At 42.9% G+C, this 13,224-nt stretch overlaps 1 protein-coding gene across 2 annotated transcripts in view; it reads left to right on the forward strand.

Annotated features, from left to right (window-relative positions):
• The window catches only part of rhpn1 (rhophilin, Rho GTPase binding protein 1), a 133,436-nt gene that overhangs the window by 51,368 nt on the left and 68,844 nt on the right, over positions 1-13,224 (forward strand). The gene's annotated exons all lie outside the window — the stretch shown is intronic.

Consider the following 13,224-nt stretch of genomic DNA (forward strand, 5'->3'; position numbering starts at 1 on the left):
AGAGGTCGGGGGTTTGGGAGGTGCTGTTGAAGAAGCTGTGGCGAATACTGCAGTGTATCTTATAGATGGTACACACAGCAGCCAGGGTGTGCTGGTGGTGGAAGGAGTGAATGTTGAAGGTGGTGCATGGACTGCCAATCAAGCGAGTACTTGTATTGTATCTTTTAATGTAATAAAATGTCCTAAGGCACTTCACAGGAGTGTAATCACAAACAAATTGACACTGAGCCGAAGAAGAAGATATTACGACGTGACCAAAAGCTTGGAGGTAGGTGTTGAGTGTCAAAGGACAAGAGATGGAGAGGTTTCAGGGGGGAATTCCAGAGCTTGGGGCCTAAACAGATGAAGGCACGGCCACCAATGCAGCTGCAATCACAGCTTTAGCTCAATCAAGGAAGTGGATAAATACACGATCTGAAACGTTAACTGCTTTTCTATAATAATCATTCCTGTTTAACAAAATAGTGGTCTGAAGTGCCAAAGCAATGGTCAAAGTTGGAATAAGAGATCAAAACTAGTAGATAATAAACTCCTGACAAAAGAACTTGAGGTTTTACTACTTTTCACCGATATAAACCATCATAATTAATCACCACAACCTTTTGGAAGATCAAGCCAGCATTAAGTTGAGGTGTCTACCATGCTCCAAATTTCCGATAAAGGAACCTTCTTCACATACCCTTTTTTTATAAAAAAAAATTAAACATTTTTTTTAAAGTACCCAGTAAAGTATACTGTTGCAAGCATAATGTTTGAGGAAATTATAGCATGTACCAGGTCTTGGATAATTTCCTGAAACTTGGAGATCTATACTTCTACTAAATTTGAGATCTCTACTATTTAAAGAAAGACTGAGGTTAATCTTTCGGGGCTACACTGACGTGTTTAATAAAACTTTCTTCAGAAAAAAAGTTGAGTTAGGATACGGGGAGCCGAGTTTTGGATGAGCTCAAGTTTATCGAGGGTGGAAGATGGGAGACTGGTCTCGAGATCATTGGAATAGTTGAGTCTGGAGGTAAGAAAAGCATGGATGAGAGTTTCAGCAGCTGATGGGCTGAGGTAGGTGTGAAGACTGGCGATATTATGGAGGTGAATGTAAGTGGTCTCAGAAATGGAGAGAATATGGGGTCAGGAGCTCATCTCCAGGTCACATAGGATGCAAACCGTCTGTTTCGGCCTGAGACAGTGGCCAGGGAGGGGTTGGAAACGGTGGCCAGGGAATGAAGTTTTTAGCAGGAGCAGAAGACAATAGAGGGAATTTTATCCCCCCACGGGTGTAAGTTTAACATTTTAAAAATCTAATACCCAACCCCAACCCGCCTCGAACATTCCAACTTTTGGTTTTAATGAAGGTGGGTTAGGGGCAGACAACTGACCTGCTTGCGAGAGGCAAGTCAGTTATTTAAAGTTTTGGGCATGTATTAACATATTTAACAGACTCAGACTGTGGTCCGGCTTTCGCAGGGCTTCGGAAATCAGGCAGCTTAACGGAGGCGAGGAGGGCTGGATCCAGCAGATAAGTTCCTTTCCAGAACTGCTTTTGGGCCAGGAGTTGTAGAGTGCTTCCTCCGATCCCTCAATTAAACTTGCTTCTCTCCCCGCGATCGGCCTCCCCACCCCTCCACCCATTGTGATCTTTCCCTCCCTCCATCCCTTCTCTCTGCTACCCAGCTGAGGCCTTCCAGCACAGGCCTGCCCACCGGACAGCCAGCAGGCGCCTCACTCTGGATGGCAGCTGGCTGGGAAACGGAGAAAAAAATTCAAACGAGGTCCTGCCATTAAATTCGTCACCCGCATTTCTGGGTTTCCTGGCCACTGTGACCCTTGCCCTGTCCCTCCCAGCCTGTCTGTAAATATCCGTGCGGGTGGCTTTGGTCTTCCCAATAGTAAGGAAGGACATTAGCTTGGATGATGTGGAATCTGTATGGATAGAGCTGCGGAATACCAAAGGGCAGAAAACGCTAGTGGGAGTTATGCTAGGGAAATTGATGGGATTGAAGGCCGATAAATCCCCAGGGCCTGATAGTCTGCATCCCTGAGTACTTAAGGAAATGGCCCTAGAAATAGTGGATACATTGGTGATCATCTTCCAACAGTCTATCGACTCTGGATCCGTTCCTATGGACTGGAGGGTAGCTAATGTAACACCACTTTTTAAAAAAGGAGGGAGAGAGAAAACGGGGAATTAGCCTGACAGTAGTGGGGAAAATGTTGGAATCAATTATTAAAGATGACATAGCAGCGCATTTGGAAAGCAGTGATAGGATCAGTCCAAGTCAGCATGGATTTATGAAAGGGAAATCATGCTTGACAAATCTTCTAGAATTTTTTGAGGATGTAACTAGTAGAGTGGACAAGGGAGAACCAGTGGATGTGGTGTATTTGGACTTTCAAAAGGCTTTTGACAAGGTCCCACACAAGAGATTGGTGTGAAAAATTAAAGCACATGGTACTGGGGGTAATGCACTGATGTGGATAGAGAACTGGCTGGTAAACTGGAAGCAGAAAGTCACGATAAACGGGTCCTTTTCAGAATGGCAGGCAGTGACTAGTGGAGTGCCGCAGGGCTCAGTACTGGGACCTCAGCTATTTACAATATACATCAATGTGATTTAGATGAAGGAATTGAGTGTAATATCTCCAAGTTTGCAGATGACACTAAGCTGGGTGGCGGTGTGAGCTGTGAGGAGGATGCTAAGAGGCTGCAGGGTGACTTGGACAGAATAGGTGAGTGGGCAAATGCATGGCAGATGCAGTATAATGTGGATAAATGTGAGTTTATTCACTTTGGTGGCAAAAACATGATGGCAGAATGTTATCTGAATGGCGGCAGATTAGGAAAAGGGGAGGTGCAACGAGACCTGGGTGTCATGGTACATCAGTCATTGAAAGTTGGCATGCAGGTACAGCAGGCGGTGAAGAAGGCAAATGGCATGTTGGCCTTCATAGCTAGGGGATTTGAGTATAGGAGCAGGGTTGGTCTTACTGCAGTTGTACAAAACCTTGGTGAGGCCTCACCTGGAATATTGTGTTCCGTTTTGGTCTCCTAATCTGAGGAAAGATGTTCTTGCTATTGAGGGAGTGCAGCGAAGGTTCACTAGACTGACATATGAGGAGAGACTGGATCGACTGGGCCTGTATTCACTGGAGTTTGGAAGAATGAGAAGGGATCTCATAGAAACATATAAAATTCTGACGGGACTGGATAGGCTAGCTGCAGGAAGAATGTTTCCAATGTTGGGGAAGTCCAGAACCAGGGGTCACAGTCTAAGGATAAGGGGTAAGCCATTTAGGACCGAGATGAGGAGAAACTTCTTCACTGAGAGTTGGTAACCTGTGGAATTCTCTACCGCAGAGAGTTGTTGATGCCAGTTTGTTAGATATATTCAAGAGCGAGTTGGATATGACCCTTACGGCTAAAGGATCAAGGGTATAGAGAGAAAGCAGGAAAGGAGTACTGAGGTGAATGATCAGCCATGATCTTATTGAATGGAGGTGCAGGCTCGAAGGGACGAATGGCCTCCTCCTGCACCTATTTCCTATGTTTCTATGTTAAATTAGTGAAATGTCTGCTCATCCAGTACTGGATGTCGGACAAGCAGTCTGACAACACAGAGGTAGTAGTGAGGTAGAGTCTGGTCTCATTAGCGTACATGAGCAACATGACGTGTTTTCGGATAAGGAATAGGAAGGGGCCAAGAATGGATCCTTGGGGGACTTCAGAGCAATGTTCCCTTTCATTTTTTCTCCCTGCTGGGCCCTTCAGATTTGCAGTACTGCTGAGCGGCATGCACAGGAACTCGCAACTGGTGCGCGGCCGCACACCTTGGGGTGAACATTGCTCCAGAGATAACAGAGAGGGAAAGAGCAGATCCACTCAGCTTGGACAATGGAAGAGAGGCATTGGAGGAGAATGATGTGGTCAACTTGTCAAAGGCTGCTGACAGGTCTAGAAGGATGAGGTGGGATAGGGATGAGGCTCACCATAAGTAAGTAATAGGACCAACTCTGGAAGATCCAGTGCTGATGTGCTTTTGCTGCTCCTATGGCCGCAAAGTCAGCTGTGCACTTCCACAAACAAAGCAGGAAGTGGAAAATGTATTCCATGATATCTGTGAATTAAACTCCGAATATAACTTCAATTTAGGAAAGTAGGACAAGAGTATATAAATTGAATTTCAAGAGATCAATTTAAAGAAGATATATTAGGAACACTTGCTTTTCTCAACAACTGTGAAAGAAATAGCCTGCTGGGCAGTGTAGCAGAGGGACTAGTATTAGCAACATTCAGAATGTAACTGAATGCTATAGTGGGAGAGTTAGTGTACTAAAGGGACAAGCTTCGAAGGTCGCATGGCCTTTTCTTGTCCTTGACTTTTATGATTTTTATGTGAATTCTCCCCAGATACATTGTGTTACTAGGCCAACAGATTCCTTTGTTTTTCTTTGAAAGATTGTTGGAAGGTAAGTTGCTTATATTCCTGCAATGATGTTTATTAAAATTTTGCTTTGCTGTTTTATTATTCTTCCCACATAATCCAGCACAATAATGCTGTGCTTGTGTATAAAGAGTCTTATTCACACAGTTAATTGATTGCTTATTTCTGGTCAGATGTAAAGTCATTAGACAGTTAATTACTTTTTTTTTCCTCCAATAATTAAAGCTCAAACGATTTTGCTGTTATTTTTTAGTTAAGTACTATGAGGTCACAAAGGAACAGCTGTTGTTTTCTTGTGTTGAGGATGTGATATTTCATAAGTTGACAAAAAACTGAATGCTAATGAAGAGAAAGAACTACCTGTGTTGAAGCACTCCCTGATATGTCACCTTGCACATTCCTGCGTTCTTCCTGAGCTGTTGTATTATCTTTTTATTCTCTGCATCCTCTCCTTTGTTTAACAAAGTCTTGAAATACAGCTCCGAAACTGAGCCACACATCAAAAAGTCTTGTTTCTAAGTACAGTCTCTGTTGTTAACTAATCTTGGCCTGGGTGACAGTAGGGCACTGCAAATGACCTCCGTGCCACATGGCTTAAGATCAGCCAAACTTTCCATTTCTGATTGCTTGCCACTGACCCTTGCTGCAGTGCATGTATGAATGTCCAGTCAGGGGAACTATGTTGCTCCCATAGTCAAATAGCTTGCCAACACTCACTCAAGGTGTAGAAATGAAGAGTGACCATTTGGGCAAGGTATCAATGGAGCTTTCAGGAGAGGAAAACAAAACATCTCCAAAAAACTGTCATCAAACTACAAAGGGGTGTGTGGTAGAAATCAGATATTTCCAAGCAAATGTCAACCAGGATATGAGCCATATGAAGGAGATTTGTTTTAAAGTAAATCACTAATACTACAAAAGTTGATCAATGATGTATATCCACAGTATAACCTTAAAAAAATTAAAGGGACAGGGCATTGGGCCCATTAATCCCATTTGTTTCACCAAGTACAATTTGCTCAGACATAGACTTTCCACTAATTATTTTAGCTCCTCTTCTTCAAAATTTCTTCCTAGTCTTCCAAAGTTGGACTCCAGAATTTCTATCTATTCCCAGATCTGTGTTGTATAATGTAAAGTGATGCACAGAAAGATACCACCTTCCTCTCTCAATAAAAATGTTGCTTCATTGTTTTTTTCTTGAAAAAGTTATCTCTAACTATTTTGGGGGCTACATTTTTCATATCACTTTCCATCTGTGTGGGTCTTCTCCTGCCTTGTATGATTTAAGGAGAAGAGTATGGTATGACCTGGTCCCTAGTCTCCCTCAATCAACACAACTAAATAAAACCTGTCAGAAATACAAGCTGGAAATACTCAGCAGGTCAGGCAGTATCTGTGCAGAGAGAAACAGCTAATGTTTCAAACGTTAATCCTGTTTCTTGCTCCACAAATGCTGCATGAGCTGCTGAGTATTTTTAGCATTTTCTGTTTTTATTTCAGATTTCTAGTATCTGCAGTATTTTGCTTTTGTAAAGTCTGTGAGAAACAGATAAGCAAGACTGTCTTGGGGTGACTGTTCCTCTGACTCCCCTGTTTGTGAGGCAGCAGCACCTTCTCTCTCTTCTGCGCTCTTCCCACAATGAGACGATTGAGATTGATAATTCATTTTGTGATGATCTCCATTTTAAATCCTCCCCCTACCAATCTGTGGCAGGGCGCATCAGAACTCTCAGCATAGTGCACTGTCCTAATTCACAATTTAATAATTTTTAAAAGGCCAATTGTCCCAGTCTAGTTTGAAAGGTGGCTGCAAATTCACTGTTGTTATCCAGTACAATGCTGCAACGATATTGATGCATATATGCAGCACCATTATGCTATAAAAGTTATTTTTTTCGAATACAGATAACATTGGAATCCACTTGTGATGCTTTATTTTTCAGTCTGAAACTTTATTTTCCGAACTCATTATTCCCTTCCTCTCCTGAAGCTACTGATGCATTCTGGGGTATGCTTCCAAGGTTGCTAGCTGCCTTTCATGCCTCACTCACGACCATTATTCATATGTGACAATAGACAGTGAGTGATAAGCGATTGCAGAATATATCACAGCTAAGCTCTATCGTGACCTCACCCAACATACACTTTCAAACTGGTATCAATGAATAGCAGAACTGCAATCAAGAACAAGAAAACGGGACTTCTCTCTCACTCTTTCTCCCTCTCGCCGCCCCCCCCCCACCCACCCCATCCCCAATAAGCTCAGAAGTACTGATGCTTAATTGTAGATCCCCGACTGGTGCCCTGTACAGACTAGGGATTGAACCTGGGACCTTCCTGGAATTTGAAACTTTTTAAAGGCAGGCTAGAAATAGTGTATACTCCCTCACAAGATTAACTCTTTCCCCATGCTGGTTAACTGAGCATTAAGTGAACTGATTTTAAGATGCACTGACACTGCAACTGTGGCTCCCAAACAAAGCAATTTCATTTTGTGGTGTTGCAGTTATATTGTATAATGCAACCTGAATCCAGAGTCAGGGCTAACCTGAAGCACATCGAGACAGTCCGTTCAGGCATTTCCATTCAATTTGCACTCCCAAGCTTTTGGCCTCACATTGAAGCTAAATTTGGAGTGTAAATTGATGCTAAGCTTGGACTCTAAAGTGACCTTCTCCAGCCTACCTACTTCAAATTACAAACACATATTTTAAGTCTGAACGTCTAAACCATGGCCTGTAGGTCATGTGCAGTCTGCAAACCCCGCTGATCTATCCCAGTGTCCTGTAAAGCCCCAATGACTCAGTTTAGTTTATATTTCTTGGGAATCACTTTTCTCCTAATTTCTGTTTTAAATAAGCAAACCCTTATTCTGAAACTATGTCTCTGAGTTCTAGATTCCCCCACTAGGGGAAACATCCTCTCTGCATCTACCATGTCAAGCCCCCTCAGAATCTTATATCTTAATTGATCGGATTGAAGGCCGATAAATCCCCACGGCCTGATAGTTTGCATCCCAGAGTACTTAAGGAAGTGGTCCTAAAAATAGTGGATGCATTGGTGATCATTTTCCAACATTCTATTGACTCTGGATCAGTTCCTATGGACTGGAGGGTAGCTAATGTAACACCACTTTATAAAAAATGATGGAGAGAGAAAACGGGGAACTATAGACCGGTTAGAACTATTGATCTGTAGTTGGGAAAATGTTGGAATCAATGATTAAAGATGAAATAGCAGCGCATTTGGAAAGCAGTGACAGGGTCAGTCCAAGTCAGCATGGATTTATGAAAGGGAAATCATGCCTGACAAATCTTCTAGAATTTTTTCAGGATATAACTAGTAGAGTGGACAAGGGAGAACCAGTGGATGTGGTGTATTTGGACTTTCAAAAGGCCTTTGACCAGGTCCCACACAAGAGATTGGTGTGCAAAATTAAAGTACATGGTATTGGGGGTAATGTATTGATGTGGATAGAGAACTGGTTGGCAGACAGGAATCAGAGAGTCGGGATAAACGGGTCCTTTTCAGAATGGCAGGCAGTGACTAGTGGGGTGCCGCAGGGCTCCGTGCTGGGACCCCAGCTATTTACAATATACATCAATGATTTAGATGAAGGAATTGAGTGTACTATCTCCCAAGTTTGCAGATGACTAAGCTGGGTGGCATTGTGAGCTGTGAGGAGGATGCTAAGAGGCTGCAGGGTGACTTGGACAGAATAGGTGAGTGGGCAAATGCATGGCAGATGCAGTATAATATGGATAAATGTGAGGTTATCCACTGTGGTGGCAAAAACGTGAAGGCAGAATATTATCTGAATGGCGACAGATTAGGAAAATGGGAGGTGCAATGAGACCTGGGTGTCATGGCACATCGATCATTGAAAGTTGGCATGCAGGTACAGCAGGCGGTGAAGAAGGCAAATGGCATGTTGGCCTTCATAGCTAGGGGATTTGAGTATAGGAGCAGGGAGGTTTTACTGCAGTTGTACATGGTCTTGGTGAAGCCTCACCTGGAATGTTGTGTTCAGTTTTGGTCTCCTAATCTGATGAAGGACGTTCTTGCTATTGAGGGTTTGTAGTGAAGGTTCACCAGACTGATTCCCGGGATGGCAGGACTGACATATGAGGCGAGACTGGATCGACTGGGGATCTCATAGAAACATATAAAATTCTGACGGGACTGGACAGGTTAAATGCAGGAAGAATGTTGCCGATGTTGGGGAAGTCCAGAACCAGGGGTCACAGTCTAAGGATAAGGGATAAGCCATTTAAGACCGAGATGAGGAGAAACTTCTTCACGCAGAGAGTTGTTAACCTGTGGAATTCGCTACCGCAGAGAGTTGTTAATGCCAGTTTGTTTGATATATTCAAGAGGGAGTTAGATATGGCCCTTACGGCTAAAGGGATCAAGGGGTATGGAGAGAAAGCAGGAAAAGGCTACTGAGGTGAATGATCAGCCATGATCTTATTGAATGATGGTGCAGGCTGAAGGGCCGAATGGCTTACTCCTGCACCTATTCTCTATGTTTCAATAAGATCACCTCTGTTTTCTAAACTCCAATGATTATAGGCCTAACCTGCTCAACCTTTCATCATATGACCACCCTTTCATCTCAGGAATCAACCTCGTGAACCTTGTCTGAACTGCCTCGAATGCATGTATATCCTTCCTTAAATAAGGAGATCAAAGCTATATGCAGTTCTCCAAGTGTGGTCTTACCAACTCCCTGTTCAGTTGTGGCAGGACTTCCCTAATTTTATACTCCATGGGGTACTGAAGTTGCATGTTCAGCCATGAACTCATTGAATGGCGGTGCAGGCTAGAAGGGCCGAATGGCCTACTCCTGCACCTGTTTTCTATGTTTCTATCCCCTTGCAATAAAAGCCAACATTTCATTTGCCTTCCTAATTACCTGTTGTACCTGCATGGTAACTTTGTTTCATGTACAAGGACCCCCAGATCCCACTCTACCACAGCATTGTGTAATCTCCCCCCATTTAAATAATAATTAGCTTTTTTATTTTTCCTACCAAAGTGGCTAACCTCACATTTTCCCACATTATACTCCATCTGCCAAATTTTTGCCCGCTCACTTCGCCTATCTCTATCCCTTTGTTGATTATTTGCGTCCTCCTCACAACTTGCTTTCCTACCTATCTTTGTATCAGCAGCAAATTTGGCTGCATTACACTCGGTCCCTTCATCCAAGTCCTTAATATAAATTGTAAATAGTTGAGGCCCCAGCACTGATCCCTGCAGCACCCCACTGGTTGCAGTTTGCTAACCTGAAAATTACTATTTATCCTGACTCTCTGTTTTCTGTTAGTTAGCCAATCCTCTCTCCACGCTAATATATTACCCCCAACCCCGTGAGCTTGAGGAGGGTGTTAAAGGAGGAGAAGGAGGGTTGGAGAGGGCCCAGATGACTGAAGGCACAGCCACCGATGGTGGGTGAATGGAGAGGGTACACAAAAGGCCGGGGTAAGAACAACAAAGTTGGGGAAGGGTTGGTTTTAGCGCTGAAGGAGGTTAGAGTTCAAGAGGGGTGAGGTCACAGAGGGATTTGAACGCAGTGATGAGAATATTAAATTTGAGACGTGTGGACTCGGAAGCCAATGTCGTTCAGCAAGGACATCTGCAATAGGATGTCGGCAGCAGAGTTTTGGATGAGCTGAAGTATATGGAGGGTGGAGAATAGGAAGTTGTCCAAGAAAGCATTGGAATCAGGAGGTGACAAAGGCAAGGCTGAGAGTTTCAGCAGCAAATGGGCTGAAGTATGAACAGAATTGGGCAATGTTGTGGAGGTGGATGAAGGCTGTCCTTGTGATGGAGAGGAGATGGGATCAGAAATTCAGCAAGTAGAATGCCAGTTTGTGAACCATCTGCTTCAGCCTGAGATGGCGGACAGGGAGGGGCAGTAGTGAGAGTATGGAGTTTGTGGTGAGGGCCAAAGAGGATGGTTTCAGTCTTGATGTTTAATTGGAGGAAATGGTCAGCCCAGGAAATGCTACTGAACTCGTAATCCAGAGGCCTAGACTAATAATCCAGAGAATGTGAGTTCAAATCCCGCCATGGTGGTTTGAGAAATTGAATTAAGTTTTTTTTATAAATTAAATCTGGAAATAAAAAGCTAACTGGTTCACTTTTTAGGGAAGGAACTTGCCATCCTTATCCAACCTGTCCTTTATGTGACAATGTCCCACACCGTCATAGTTGACCCTTATCTGCCCCTTGAAGTGGCCCAGCAAGCCAACCTGTTGCATCACAGCCACACCACATTCTCAAGGGCAACTAGGGATGGTGAATACATGCTGGCTTTGCCATTGACCCCCATATCTAAGAATGAATATTTAAATAATTTGAAACTCAGCACAAATTGGTCAAATTTCAGAATATACCAAATTAGGAGGGCCAGTGGAATTGGAGGAGCTCAGAAATGAGTTGGATAAAATATATAAGTGGGCCAAACAATGGCAGATGAAATTTAGTACAGACAAGTGTAAAATAATGCACATAAAAAGGAAAAATTGGTGCTGTAACACTCTCTGGTATTGAAATAGCAAGGATGAAGTTGCAAAAGATGTAGGAGTCTTAGAGAACTGACATTCAACATATCCAACCAATGCAGATATTAAACTGTATAGTCGAACCAGTCAGGGTCGGTCTAAATCAAGAGCAGGTCGGGCATCCCTTCGGGGTCATCGACCTGAAACGTTAGCTCTCTCCACTGATGCTGCCTGACCTGCTGAGTATTTCCAGTATTTTCTGTTTTTATTTCAGCTTCCAGCATCCACAGTACTTTGCTTTGGATCAGTCTAAATCAAACTGTCTAGTTCTCTCTGAGACTGTCAGGTTCTGTTCACCAAGACACAAGAGAGACATCCAAGTACTGGAGGCAGTGCAGAGAAGAACCAAGCTTGATACCTAGTACCAAAAGTCTAAGTTTTGATGAAAGATTGGAGAAACGTGAGCTTTTTAACCTAGGGAGGCATCTGAGAGGTGTGGAAAAGAACCTCTGGAAAACAACTTTGAAATAAATTGGGAGAGTAGCACAAGAAAAATAGGTTCAAGCTGGTAAAAGGTAAGTTTAGGATGAGGAAGAAATCCCTCACGGTGATCAATGCATGGATTGGATTCCCAGATGGAATAATGGAGGCAAAAGCCCTAGCATCATTTGAGAAACAATTAGATGCTGCAGTTAGGGATACCTTAGATTCTTCCTGGGAAAAGAACTTCATCTGAATTATCTTGTCATCATGGTAATAGATGTCTTAAATCAAACTATATTTAAAACAAAAATCATTTAATAGCCTTGTTTTATCTTGAAAAGCATTAGTCATTTAAACTCTTTTTTTAATATGTTCCATATTTTTCTTAAAATCTTATTTCTGAAGCATATTTGACGCTCGACGGTAATTCTCCCTTCTAGAATTCAGAGTACGTCTATTTAAATTAACGGAGTAAGTTATTGTCATGCCTTCCTATGCTGCAACTAATTGGCACATTAATAAGCTATGCCATCAGCCCACCTTTCATGATACAAATATATTAAGAGCCAACTGGGGGTGATGGGGCAGAGCCTGTAGGCTTTTGGTTTGATTGTCACCTGCCAAGCAGATCTTGTAAATTGAAGTTTTGAGGAGACAGTGAAGTGAAGATGCTTCGTATCTTTGTTATTACTAGGATTTCAGTAACATACAATGCTGAGTAGGTGAACATTTTGCTTCATATCCACACGAATTGTGGGGGTCTGTGGGGAAATAGCGGTGGAATTACAGATCTTTGTCCTTGAATACTTGGATTATGTCTCGAGAGTCCATTTTGAGCTGTTTAATACCAGAATAAAGCATTGTTGGCTACAGGTCTGTCGGTGATGGTGAAAATGATGAAAGCAATTAGAGGCGATGAATTAAGAGTAACACAAAGCATATTGCACAGTATTAAAGACTTCAGTGAGATTTTTCCTATAAAGTGTTGGTAATACATGAGTAATCTTATCCATTTATCTCTAAAGATGATGTTTTATATCGTCTGTATTATTTTATTTGGTAAATTAAACTAGTCGAGAAACTCCAAGCTGTGATTCTAGGGTGCACTTATTTGGAAGCTTATATATGCAGTGTTTCAGAGATAAATTCCATGAATGCTTCACCAATCTCTCTCAGTACTCTTGGGGTTGGATTTTCAGCTTTCCCAATTTCAGGACATTAATCTTGGCGGGGTGGTAAAGATACCGCCTGAATAAAGTTTGTGCCTTTGACTGGGAAATTCGGCAGAAAATGAAGATCCATGATCAGGGGCGTTAAATCAAGCGTTACACAACAAACTTTGTGCGCCCGAGCCGAAAATCGTGGCATTAAAATAAGTTTTTTTGTTGTTTAGTGCCCTCAACATAACGTTGTATATTGTATGGTTTTATTTTGGTGGGCGGGGGGGAGTTTTTGTGACTTTGTTGCAGTAAAATATATGATTCATCATTTGCCATTGGTGCATCATTCCAACATTCACCCCACATAGTGTGTCCAGCATTAGCTCCATCCCTCAGTTTCCTCCATTTAGGAGAGCCGGTCCATTACGAGCTGGCGACTTGCGACTCTTGCTCCGACAGCATCTCCACCCTGCTTCCCCTATGGATGGTGTGGCTATCCAATGGGGGCCTCGCCAGGCTCCTCTTCGTCATTGTCCTCTTTCTGAGGTGAGCATGCAATCCCCACTGGCTTTGCCTGGCCCCTCATGATGGCCAAGTTGTGCAACATGCAGCACACTGCAATGAATTTGG

Source organism: Pristiophorus japonicus, chromosome 1 (genome assembly GCF_044704955.1).
Source record: "Pristiophorus japonicus isolate sPriJap1 chromosome 1, sPriJap1.hap1, whole genome shotgun sequence".
Classification (NCBI taxonomy): Eukaryota; Metazoa; Chordata; class Chondrichthyes; family Pristiophoridae; genus Pristiophorus; species Pristiophorus japonicus.